This window comes from Myotis yumanensis, unplaced genomic scaffold, assembly GCF_028538775.1.
Source record: "Myotis yumanensis isolate MYYU_CA2020_CCGP unplaced genomic scaffold, mMyoYum1.0.hap1 SCAF_17, whole genome shotgun sequence".
Taxonomy (NCBI): Eukaryota; Metazoa; Chordata; class Mammalia; order Chiroptera; family Vespertilionidae; genus Myotis; species Myotis yumanensis.
This window is the reverse complement of record NW_027223768.1, coordinates 165985-178957: the sequence shown is the minus strand read 5'-3', so window position 1 is coordinate 178957 and position 12973 is coordinate 165985. Positions and strand designations below refer to the sequence as shown.

The 12973-nt window shown below is 48.0% G+C and overlaps 4 non-coding genes across 4 annotated transcripts; 1 reads left to right on the top strand and 3 right to left on the bottom strand.

Moving 5' to 3' along the window:
* Positions 1-2671: 2671 nt before the first annotated feature.
* Positions 2672-2753, top strand: TRNAS-AGA (transfer RNA serine (anticodon AGA)). Its single transcript has one exon. It is a non-coding gene; the product is annotated as a tRNA-Ser (tRNA).
* Positions 2754-5445: 2692 nt separating this feature from the next.
* TRNAQ-CUG (transfer RNA glutamine (anticodon CUG)) lies at positions 5446-5517 on the bottom strand. The gene has a single exon. It is a non-coding gene; the product is annotated as a tRNA-Gln (tRNA).
* Positions 5518-9507: 3990 nt separating this feature from the next.
* Positions 9508-9589, bottom strand: TRNAS-AGA (transfer RNA serine (anticodon AGA)). Its single transcript has one exon. It is a non-coding gene; the product is annotated as a tRNA-Ser (tRNA).
* A 2361-nt stretch (positions 9590-11950) lies between these two features.
* Positions 11951-12056, bottom strand: TRNAL-CAA (transfer RNA leucine (anticodon CAA)). The gene is made up of 2 exons: positions 12019-12056; positions 11951-11996 (listed from the first exon to the last, which is right to left on the bottom strand). It is a non-coding gene; the product is annotated as a tRNA-Leu (tRNA).
* Between the last annotated feature and the right edge of the window lie 917 nt (positions 12057-12973).

Below are 12973 nucleotides of genomic sequence, written 5' to 3'. Positions count from 1 at the left end.
TTTAAAAAGCAAACATTTCGCCATGCATAAAGTACTTTTATGACCTGTCCCGCACTCTATTCAGTGTTCTATGCCTTTTCAAAAAAATTCTGGTCCTGACCCACTGTATTGCTTTTATGACTCCCAAATGTGTCGCAACCCATAATTTTTAAAATGCTGAAGAATCGGGAGGTGGCGTCACCACGTTTTGCCCGACCGCAGCGCAGTGGGACGTCGGTAGGTCTTTATATTTTTAAATACGTGGCCTCCGCATTTTCCTGCGCTTGTCTGCGGCCACCGCACTTGGACAGGGGCTAAAATCAGGTGACTCAACCTGTTGGTTTACAGAACTTAACTCGGAAACCCTAATAGTAAATGGACACAAAGTTGCCGTCAAGGAAGGAAACAGTATCTAGAAGTCTCTCAAGAGCAGATTTCCGGGCGGCGGGGGTCAGTAGGAACTAGAAAATTTAAAGAAACAATTTGGTATTCTCAGTAGATTGCAAGAAAACATGGCATAAATGAAACTCGAAAGAAAGCTGTGAGAGAGCACTTGAAATAAAGACACGAAGTGACAAGGAATACAGACATATAGCACACATTTAAAATGCAGCAACAATTAAAGTTGTTCTGCAGAAGAACTGGCGCTGTGGCAACGTGAATCAGCTGCGTGTAGGACATTCTTTTGAAGCTCCTCCATGACTGGAAGAAAGAGACGGGTGATAAAGGACAGGAAGGAGCGCAGGTGTGGACAGTCGGCCGCCAGGAAGGGGCCAGTGAGGTCAGCTATCATTTCACTCTGTGAGTGCCAGGCAGCGTCTCAGTGCACCCCGTCTGTTTATTTAATTCTTGGAACAACCTACTGAAGTTACTTCTGTGTTATTGTTTCTACTTTACAACGAAGGAAACCGAGGTACAGATAAGTTGAATAACCTGCCCAAGTTCGCACAGCCAGTAAATGGGGAAGCTCGGACCTCAATTTAGTAATCTGGTCCCAAACTCTCACTTTGTCTCTAACACTAGACTCCCTAGTCAAGAGATTAGCAGTTTTCTGAGTTTAAGAAACATCAATCAACCAATGAATTAATTCATAAATAAGTGGAACAAATCGATGTTTCTCTTTTTAAAATTAATAAATAAAGAAGAAAAAATACATCTCTTATTCCTTGCTGGCAGGCATGCAAAGGGGTATAGCTACTTTGGAAGACAGTTTGATAATTCCTTACAAAACTAAACAAAAAAGGGTGGAAATTTACAGAATGTGTATAGATTAATAATTTAAGATCTAATCCTTAGTTGTTTGCACAATGAGTAAGATTTTAGTAATAACTTGTTATTTTTAACTTAAAAATACATAGTGAATATCTTATATAATATCCTATATAATAAAAGGGGTAATATGCAAATCGACCTAATGGAAGAAGGACTGGTTGCTATGATGTGCATTGACCACCAGGGGGCAGATGCTGAACACAGGAGCTGCCCCCTGGTGGTCACTGTGCTCCCACAGGGGGAGCCCCGCTCAGCCAGAAGCCGGCTCAAGGCTGGCAAGTGCAGCAGTAATGGTGGGAGCAGGCCTAAGCCGTCAGTCAGACATCCCCCGAGGGCTCCTGGATTGAGAAAGGGCACAGGCTGGGCTGAGGGACCTCCCTCCCATCTCCCCACCCCATGCACGAATGTGATGCACCGGGCCTCTGGTTCATGTATAATGTACCTATCAGTGACAGCAAAAGTATTACATCCTACTGATGGATTTTTTAAAAAGGAAAATATTTACTGAAGTTTAACAGATACACAAAGAAAAGCATATGAAGGTGAATGACAATATATTTACACAAAGCAAACACACCCTTGTATCTAGCACCCAGTGTTCGAACCAAAATCGGTACCAGGGGCTCTCCCAAGGGTAGTGGGGCCTCTCGGTCTGCACCTGACAAGGTAATAATCCTTCTGATTTCTAATGCCATAGGTTCGTTTCACCTGTTCTCAAGCTTCCAACAAATAGAATGCACTATAGTGTGTCTTCTGTGTCTGGCTTTATCAGTTTTTGAGATTTCATCCATATGGAGTGTGTACTTACAGTTTCTTCACTCTTTGTGGTGTGTATTCCACTGAATAAAAAAACCACTATTTTTTCTACTGTAGATGGACATTTGGTTGTTTCCAGTTTAGGGCTAAAATAATAACTAATTTTTGTTTCCTGCAACTCAAGCCTTACTCTCTTCCCTTACCCAAATCTAGTCTGCCATGTTTTCCCATCCAGTAAAACAGAGTTGCAGCTACATCCAGTCCTGTTCATTGTTACCCTAAAGCAAACAACCAGTTAATAATTTTAGTTCCAACACATCACGGATTGCTTTCTGTTTTGCAGGTTTTATTATATACGAAAGTTTGCTTATCTATCTATCTATCTATTTATTTATTTATTTTGGTATCTAACTTCAAGCAAAGCTAGGGTTCCAAAAGACTTGGGGGAAGGGGATCATTTATGTTTGACAAAAATGTGTGCACCAAAAAAACCAAAACAAAAAACTGATATGTATAAGTGATGGACAACAATCCTTTCACCTAAAGGTTTGCGTTCATCTTACAAAGCCTGTTTGTATGTGGGTTACAGATCGACTAAAGCAAATGGTTACTCTTGTTTGTGTTCTTTGTTGTCTATAATCTGAAGAAGACTTTCCCGAGGTTTGTAGTCGTGGCCGAGTGGTTAAGGCGATGGACTAGAAATCCATTGGGGTCTCCCCGCGCAGGTTCGAATCCTGCCGACTACGTGGTCCTTTTCCCCAGGCAGGCGACTCCGCCCCCAGCACCTGTTTTGTGTTAACACTTGCCAGCAATCATGCCCCTTAGAATCAAGTGCTATATTCCACCTTTCTTTAACGTGGAACTTGCCGGCGACAGGCCACTGATGGGCGCTGGGCTCGAGCTGCAGGGGGCTGGGCCAGAGAGCCATCTGAAGGGATCCCAACTAGAGCTACCTTAAGGCTCAGAGGAGGACCAGGAGATGCCCTGACCTGTTTGACTCAGTTAATAGAGAATCAGCCTGAGGACTGAAGGGTCCCACGTTCAATCCTGGTCAAGGGCACATGTCCAGGTTGTGGGCTCTATCCCCTGTGGGGGGCATGCAGGAGGCAGCTGACCAGTGATTCTCTCATCATTGATGGTTCTACGTCTTTCTCCCTTCCTCTCTAAAATATTTTTTTAAAAGTAAAAGGCAGGAGACTTCGCAGACTCCGTGGGAGTTAGAATATGGGTGTCTGGCACCTGCCTCTCATCTGCACTTGCACAAAGAGCTACTGGGGCAAAATGCCAAGAAGCTCAAAAGGCCCATGTAGGTGTTCAAGTCCTCCAGCCTCCTGGGCGCCACACCCTGGAATGACGTACAAGAATAGTTTCTGGCAGCACTGTTTTTCATGGCTCACCTGGATGAGTTTATTTGACAAGTCGTTGCCTGTGTAAGCAATGAAGTCCTACTGGGTGAGGTTGGTCTGTAAATCTGATGACCGTGTCCTTAAAAGGAGAGGGAGACTCAGAGACACGGACAACGGCCACTGAAAGGGAGGCCTCTCCGAACGTGAGGTCAGAGGCTGTCAGACTGGAAGGAACCAGGGATGTAAAATTCTAGCTGTTTTGCAGGTGTGCTCAGTCCGTGCAGCGGAAACATGCTGGGCCCATGGCCCATAGCCCAGAGGTCGATGGGTCGAAACTGTCCCCTGCTGGGTTTTTCTCCCCAGGCTTTTCCAAGACCCGCGGAGACCCAGTCAAGGGAAGGAGACAGGGTGACCTCGTTCTGGGGGCTCCAACTGTGTTCAAAGTCCACAGAATAAAGGAAGGTGCTCCCCGCCTCAACTGCCTGTTTGCTCACTGCTTGGTGAACCAGAGAAACAGGACCGGGATGACCATGGCCGTGGTCGGGCACATTCCTCCGCTGCTGGGCGGTCTGGTCCTTCAGACGGACAGAGTCCGGGTCCACTGTGAAGGGGGAGGTCCGAGGAGAACCTGGAATAAAGGGCATCTCTGTGCGGGTGGAGGCAGACAGTGGGTTGATGTGATTTCACCTTGTCCTGGAGCAAGGACAACGGAGGAGAAAGTGTGCGACTGGGAGATGCTGGAAGAGGAGCAGAGAGGGGAGGGAGAGGATGGGAGAGGAGGAAGGAGACAGGGACGCGTCAGCAAATATTACCAAAAAAATCTTAGGGACGGAAAGAGTGAAGAAAAAGGCTGGTTTAATGCTTTAGAATAGACACATAAAATAGAGATTGTTTACAAAGATGAAATTTTATGAGGGAGAAAAATAAAATGTCTAAGCCCTTGGGTAAACTGATCCAGTTAAAACGGAAGAAGGCATGCAGCTGCTCTCAGCAATGGGGAGGAGACTGACGTGACTAGCAGACTTCAAACCTGGAAAAGAGGAGGCGGAATGGCAAGCTGCCACAGCAGAGCGAGGCGGAACCTCCCGGGAACTCCTAGGAAGACACTCACCAGGGTTAGTATTCCCTTAACACATTAGCCCACGCTGTGAATCATACAGTGGGGTTTGGGGGCTGAACTCTGTGCCCAGAATAAGTCAGAACCTCACCTCATTTTTGGTCCCTCTCCCCCACCGTCCTGGACCCCAGGAAGAGCCAGCCCAGCAGGACTGCATGGACTCTTTTTGGATGAGAAACCAATAAAGGGCCTTCCCCACCTTCGTGAACTGTGTGGTGGTTTGCTTATGAACACCCAGTTTGGAGTCACACCTTGGAGACCTCAGCTCTGAGTCTCGGTTTTCACTGTAGATGGTCCACGATTTCCTGGAACTTCTTTTTCTACGTGCTTGTCGCAGGGGCCGACTCCTTGGAGAGCAAACACGGCTTTCCTTGGGAGGGCTGCCTGCAGCGCAGGGTTTTGGCTGCAGGAATCACGAAGGCATCACCAAAGCCCAGGCTCCCTTGGGGAAAGGAAACACCATTAGGCCTGTGGTCTAACTCCTTTTTAAAAAGCAATGAGTCTTTCACTAACATCAGGAAGAACCAGATTGGTGAGTTTTCCTTTCAGGGAGACACAGCAGGTTCTCATATACGTAACACATTGAGATGTTTTCTCTTCCATCGTCAGCAGGATTCACACCTGTGTGGGGAGAACCTAGTGGGGTCTAGTCCGTAGTTTTAACCACTCGGCCACAACGACACAGAAGCTCTCTGGCTCATAAGCCCACGAAGCCACACTGAGCTTCATCTCTCTTCAAAAGAGGTCAGATATTCTACCAGAAAGTGCACCTGCTGTCAGTGTTTCCTACTCGGACTCATGATGCGTTTCTTTCTTATAAAGTACATTTTCTTACCCCGGAGTGGAATTCTGCTCCTGCATCCTCACAGATGCAGGTGTGCTGACACTTCAGGAAGCCACAGGCGATGTCAGGATCGAAACTGAGTTTGGTCATTTAGGTGGTGTTTTCCTTGGAGGAAAAAAAAAGTGACAGACAGGTTCCACCGAGATTTGAACTCGGATCGCTGGATTCAGAGTCCAGAGTGCTAACCATTACACCATGGAACCTTACATGCACCTCCTTTTCCCATAATTGTCTATGATGAATTAAGTAATTCTACTGACAGCATCATCTGTTAAAGTTCTTTGTTTACATCCACTCACGGCGCTCTTCAAAGGAAATTATGACATTTTATTTCTCTTATGTTTTTGCTGAGCATCCGAACAATGAAGCCTACCCTCCCCGATAAATAACTGGGAACGTGGTGGTCCTAGCCCTTGCTTTCTTCAGTAAGAAAGAGTGCGCATTTGTTAGCTCCAGCACCCTGAGCAGTGAAGCCGGGGGTGCTCTGCTGATTATATGATTTAATGCTTGAGAACTTGGTGAAATTCGTATTTTACTTCCTAAATAGACAAGTAAACTTTGAACTTAGAGATTTCACATCTCTTATCTGCAACTCTGCTCGATTTCAGCCCTGAGCTGTTTTTCCCCACCTACTGGTAGGTTACGTGCTTATCGGGCCCGTCTCCCGTGAGAAAACAGCATTCACGGGTCGATTTCTGGCAAACCCACGCAGGAAAACTTGCAGAAGGAGTGTGTTTGAGAGAAAACGGGCGAATTGTGCTCGAAAAAGTCTGAGTTGTGTCACCTGCAGCGCCGGGGGAGGAGGTGACCGGCCGCGGCACCTCCAGGTCATCCCGCTGACCTCGTCGGGAGGCCGGTGCCCCGGAGCCGCCCTCACGGCTGTGGCGCAGAGACCTGCCCCTGGACCCAGTTACAGACAAGTTTCCGGGGCAGGTTTTTCGGGGTCCAGGCGACCCAGCCCTGCAGAGTCCGCCCCCTTCGCCCAGGTCTCCGCTCCCGAGCGCACTCAGGACGCTCCGCGGCGCAGCTCTCAGCCCAAAGCCGCGCGTGGGCGTCTGTGCTGGTGGGTTCCGGGCGGGAGTGCAGCATCTCTCCGGGCTGCGTAACGACTTTAACCCAGTGGGAGTGACCCTGCCACTCAGCGAGGCGGCGCAGCCCCCCCTGCCCCCCCCCCTCCCCCGGCTGAACAAACACCCGTCCGCGCCCTGCGCGGTGAGCCTCCGCCCTGGCCGCCCCGGCGCTCGCCCACTGAGGCCGCAGGACGGACTCTCCTGCTCACCTGGAGGAGCAAACGCGCTAAAGAGACACACCCCTCCTTCCGGTGTCTCGCCGATTAAAAGGCGAACAGATAAACACAAGTACCTGGCAAAACGTCTACTCCGTGCGCAACTTCCCAACGCGCACCTCCTAGGGATGGGACCTCGCACCAGGCTGGTTGTGCTCACGTGTGATCTCCAGCCCGAAGAAACGCCATCCTGCGCCCAGGAGCGCAGAGCGGGAGCAGCCAAGGACCTAATGTTAAAGGGAGGGTAGAAGCAGCTCTTGCAAATCACAGAGATAAAACCTCCTCTTTAGTAAACAAGCTATCGTCTCGGGTGGGTGACAGCTGGCGTCCCTCTGGGTGGTCACTTCTTGGTCTACAAAATGTTCATAAACCCGTAAAGCAGGAGGAAGGAATCGGGAAGAGGAGAAACCAGAACGGAAACAAGCCTAAGGACTCGTGGGGAGGAGTATCCTTCAAAGTCCCTGTTGTGGAAAGAAGTCATTAGAGAGCGCCTTCTTCGGACCGTTTGTTTAGCGAGTGGGTAGAACCCCTGTGGAGGGTGAGGTGCTGGAGACACAGGCGCACTCCCTATCCCTGAGCACATTACTGTCCAGGGGGCAGGAAGTGCCTAAACACGGCCCTGAAACAAAACCCACCGGGGATGTTGGGGAAAACGCTTGCTTCTGGCCGTCTAGCCACGCGCATAAGATGGAAAGCTAAAACACGAATCGAAATGGACATTTCTGATCTGCCCAAGAAGCCATGGTGCTACTCTGCAGAAAGAGCTGGTCCGTGACCTTCTAGACACAGAATGTACAATGTAGTGCAGCCTATGGGTCCGGGCTATAGAAAATGAAGTGGTTTGTTGGCGTGTGAACACAAAAAACAACACACAAAGGCCCTGCGGTGGGGCTGCCCTCAATATGTGGGCGGCCCCTGGCTGTGTGAGCTGCTGAGCCCAGTAGAGAAGCTGCTTGTACTAGTTGGAAAGAATGTGCCTGGGCCTCATGGCCACGGATCGGCATTTTAGGCATTTCTCAAAACAAGAAAACAAAGCTGGCAATTTCTTCCTTGTCCCTTTAATGGCCTGTGAAGGTATTGGGGTAGATTTCTAAGACCTGTGTGGGTGTACCGCCCCCTGGCATATGGGATGGACACTTATGCACCCTCTCACCCAAGACAAACCCAGATGTAGCAAGCGATTCCAGGGAATCGAAGACTCTGCCGCAGCCAGAGAATCCCCCACATTTGGGTTTCTTCCTTCTATCATGTAGCCCAGCTGTAATGATAACAAGAAACAAAATCACTCCGGTGAATCATGCATAAAGCTGCTACAGACGCACGCTCTTTACACCCAGGCTGCTGATTCATTAACCTTAATCTTGTCTATTAGGAGGCAAAGTCGCACCCACGCCTGAAGCTGGGGTTCCAGTCAAACCAGCTGTCCTCGTCTCTCTCTTCTCCAAGTGGTTATATGATGTGGGCTCCTGACCATGCAGTTTGGAGAGACCCGAGTTAGACAGGTCTAGGCCAGGTCCAGTGGATTCAACCAGGTTCTATTTTAAGCCATTTCACATTCCCATCAATGTAAAAAAAAATAATTAAAGCAACCACATGCAGTAAGAAAATTCAAGTAAATATGCCAGTAAATGTTATGTTAAACATAAAGTTCCTAGAAATAACCTAGATTGGAGCACTCCGTACTGTAAAGATCTCAGCTCTACCCCACATTGGTCTATAGCAATGGTTCTCAACCTTGGCTGCACATTAGAATCACCTGGGAATCTTTTTAAACTCCTGATTTCTGGGCCTCATCCTCTGGAAATTCTGTTTTTTTGTTACTAATGTTGTGGCCCCACCCCATAACAAAGAAACAGAATTTCTGGAGGATGAGGCCCAGAAATCAGGATTTTAAAGATTCCCAGGTGATTCTAATGTGCAGCCAAGGTTGAGAACCACTGGTCTATAGAGTCAGTGCATTTTTAGTAACAATACCATCAGGTGTCTTTTTTTTGAAATTGATAAATTGACTAAAATATAATATTAAAGGGAAAGGGGCCAAAGTAGCCCAAATTACCTTTAAAAAGGAAAGCAAAATTAGAGGACCTACTTTACCAAACACTAAAGACATAAATGTAGTATAATTAAGACAATGGTACATGGTCCATGGGCAGACAATGCTACTAAATAGAATGCAGACGGAGACCCCTACACTCTATACCCTAACTTATGACCAAGGGAGCACTTCAGAAATAGTGAGAATGAATAGTCTTTGCATAAACTGTGAATATAATGGGCGGGGGAATGATCAAATGAGTATAGCCAGGGGAGAAAATTAAATTGACCCCTTTGACATTATCCACAAAGCCAATTCCAGATAGTCTGTGGATCTGAATGTAGAAGTTAAACAAATAGAAAGATAGACAGATAGATAAATAAATAAAACTTCTAGAAACAACACAGGGGAATATCTTCATGACTTCGAAGTAGGGAAATATTTTCTAATATGTCTAAGGGTCTCCTTTCCATCTGGATCATCAAATCCTGCAGTCCTGAGAATTTTTCTTGTATTTTAAAAAATAAAATCCCCTCTATTTGCCGTTATGTATAAGTAATGTCCTGATATTACTGAACAGACTAGAAACAGATGCAGTTTTTCTTACCCCAAACTGTAGAATTTATGAGCAAGGACTATCCATTAAAAATTTCCAAAGGATAAAAAATAATAATAATAATAAAAAATAAAATAAAATCCCCCTCTACGTTTTCTCCGGTCTCCTTCTGGAACTGCCAGTCATCAGAAGACATTGAATCTCCTGAACTATTATCACCTTTCTTTTCGCTTCTTTTTTCCACCTTTGATGTGTTTCGAGACTGTTGGATAAGAGGGAGGAGAGAGCAGCAGCTCAGCATAAAGTAGAGCTCCAGACGTAGTCGGCAGGATTCGAACCTGCGCGGGGAAACCCCAATGGATTTCTAGTCCATCGCCTTAACCACTCGGCCACGACTACAGGTGCATGAGTGCAGGAGGGAGAAAGGTGTTCTCAAATTATGACGGGGAATACGATACGTGAGACGATAAGTTTCTGTGTTGACAAGTGTTAGCAAGTTGAGTAAATTCCTCAGGTGAATAAGGTGTGTGGTGGGAAGTCACACTCTCCGACATTAGGGCCACTAGGCTGAGCGCACAGGTGCCCACTGTACAGGTATCTTTGTTTCGAGCGAAGTTCAGGTCGGTTCATCCACCAGCGCCTGACCCCTCGCGGGTGAACTGGGCTCTGCTGGCTGCTGGACTCTCCGAAATGCAGCCGAATTCACTGAGCACCGACGTGGAGTGAGGGTGGCCCTGGTTTCAGGCAGGGCCGGGACCAGCCCTTCTCCCAGGACTCGCAAGAGGCCAGGCCCTGGCTGAGTGGCACTGCGCTTTGTGGGCTCCAGGGAAGGAAGTGCTCCCTCGGATTCAAGTGTCCAAGGAGGAGGCAGGGAGAGATGATGCTGAAAACCGTGCCTGGATCCCCTACCTGCACCCCTAGGCACCTGGGCTCACACCGAGTGTATTCATCTGATTGTGTCTGGGAAAAAGCTTTGCAAATGCCAACACGATTTCACTTTCCAGACTTGCTAAGAAGAAACTTGAAGGTATTGCCGGTCCGTGAGTTTCATTTCCTGTGAGACCCTAGCTGCTTTCTAAAAAAATAGATTGCCTGGTTTAATTTTGGGCTCATTTTCTCCAAATTTAACCACAGAGCACAATCCTCACTCCCCCTTTTACGTTTGTAACTCACTGGTCCTTTCCTCAGAATTCCCAGATGGTGAACAGAAATAATTCAGAACAATATGGTTAGATGTGGACGCCAGGTTCTAGGATGCAAAGATAGGCCCCATTTCATGACCAATAAACTGTTAATGGGTGAGAGGCCAGAGTTAGTGAACATGCTGCATCTTGAGAAAGCTGAGATAATTGCTTGTACTTAATACATTATATTTAACCAGAAGTAACAAAGTTTTGCAGGGGGAATCCTAATTAAAGATAAAACAATTTCCCTGTGTCTATGTCCAGAAAAGATGAACTGTTCTCTGACTGATAAGGAGAAGAAATATTGTCATGGGAAGTCAGAGCACATCACTCACCCTGTGATTCATAGATTCAGAGCATTTCTTATGTGCTTTTCCATTGGCAGTCTTGGGAAAATTCGAAACCATTTACTTTAAAAGATTTTCCAACATATTTTAAATCTTTATTTTCTGCCTGTTCCTGTAAGAATATTTTTTGGGCAGACCTCAGTCATGAGAGCTCCTAAAACATGTTTTTTTTTTTAAGTTGCAACTTTTTGTTATGAATATAAAAGACCATAAAATAGTTATTTGCCAAAGTATGCACGCAAAGTAAATTTTAGGGTCTAATTAAATGTCAGCAGATGAGAGGGGTAGAGAAGCCTCATGGATTCTGCAAACCTCTAACTAGCATCAACTATTCAAGAACAAACCCAAGGCTCATGATTGTGAAAGGCGTTGGAAAAGACAGTTTCCCGAGTCAAGGAAAAGTTGCTGAGGAAAAGTTCAACATCAAAGTCCTTGAGTCTACATTTAGAGAATTAATTTCTCTTGTGCCAAGTAAAATAAATGTTTCTCTTTGATTAGAAAAACCTGGGTGATGGCGACTCACACTGGGCGAAGGGCAAAGTGGAGAAAACAAACTGTGTTTTTGCAGACAGTCGGTTCAGAGCTCGTGTTTTGTCCTGCAAGTTTCAGGATTATTTTCTTTTCTGGGTGCGACGTGGACTTGAGAGGTCGAGGCCGGAGACGTCCCGTTCAAGCACTGTCGTTCCACTCTGGGACGAGAGGTTTGCCGCCCTGGGGTGAGGGGTGTGGGGTGTGGGGTGCGGGGTGTGGGGTGCGGGGTGCGGGGTGAGGGGGGCTTCCTGTACGCGTTATTATGTTCTGCGGTGAGAGGGTTTCCCCGCGCGCATTATTACGCTCTGGGATGTGGGGGTTTCCGGCTGAGCCTAGGAATTTATAGCGAGACGGACTCTCGTTGACTTCTCCGGCCAGATAATTCTTGGTTGCAAAGGTTGTCTGTCCTGTGCATTGCAGGCCTTTTAGCAGCACCTCCTCGTCTTCCCACCGGATGCCAGTACTGGCCTAAGGTCAAATACGGGTGATAATGGGAGGAGGGTAAGTTTTGCTGAGTATCTTACCAGGCCAAAACACCCTCCAAATTTGAATCAATCAGATAAATTGGGGTGAACATAGCAAGAACAAAACGTCTTGTCAGAAATGGTATTTGAACCAGAGGACTGGTTAATTGGATTACTAGCGAAAATACCACGAGTGTTGCAAGGGGAATCTCCTTGAAGAGCAAAACGTCCACGTGTCAGAAGTGGGATTCGAACCCACGCCTCCATGCGGAGACCAGAACCCCCAGGGTTGGGAAGCAGAGCTTGAGTCTGGCGCCTTAGACCACTCGGCCATCCTGACACAAGGGTATGAGGGTCTCAAAATGCAAAACTATAGACTCGGACAGTCAACAGTCAACGCCCAGCTGCATCCTAGAAGAGGGTGGGGAATTACTTCTGGAATTTGTCCGACCTGGATGGAACTCTGAACTCACCGAGAAACGGGAAGACAGGAGAGTAGGCGTGTCGGTGAGGACCTGGATAATGTCAACAGTCCCAAGACGGAGTGTTGGGCCCAGAGGGGAGGGCTCCTCGCCTCCCCTCCCACAGCACCCCCGGCCCAGGCCCCTTGGCCCGACCCCACCTGTGACCCGGACTCCAGGGTCACTGTGGTCTTTGTAACCCAATCCTGGTCCGGCAGGTCCAGCTCGATGCTGCTCCAGGATCAGGGGAGACTCTCAGTGAATAACTGGGCGACCCCTGATCTGGACGAGAGGGTCCTATCCCTTGTTCTCGACCCACCTAGACTGTGAGGTCCGACAGTCAAGGGTCCTTCAGAGGATTTCCTGCCCCAGCCCAGAGTCTTCCAGTGGACTCGCCAGAAACATGGCGCTCCCCCCAGATTCCTGACCAACAGCCTGCAAGAGAGAATAAGTGAGGTTGGGTCTCCGAACCCCGTCTCTGCGCGTTGTGGTTGCTGCTTTTTAGAGCTCCGACTTCAAACGGCCCCTTTACCTGGTGAATCGCGGTCGTTTTCTGGTGTCTCTGCCGGGGCTCCCGAGAGCAGAGCTCCTCTGTCTGGACTCGACCAGGCGGGTGGAGAGGGAAGCGGGCCTGGTCCTCAGGCCGGACCCACCTCCCTCCTCACTTCCCTCCCCCACCCCCAGCCCCGCTCCCGCCACTGCCCTGATCCTAGCCACACCCTCACAACCGAGGGGGATGTGAGACTCTCAGCGCAGGAATTTTTTGTCCACAGCCCAGAAAATCGGAAAGGGGCTG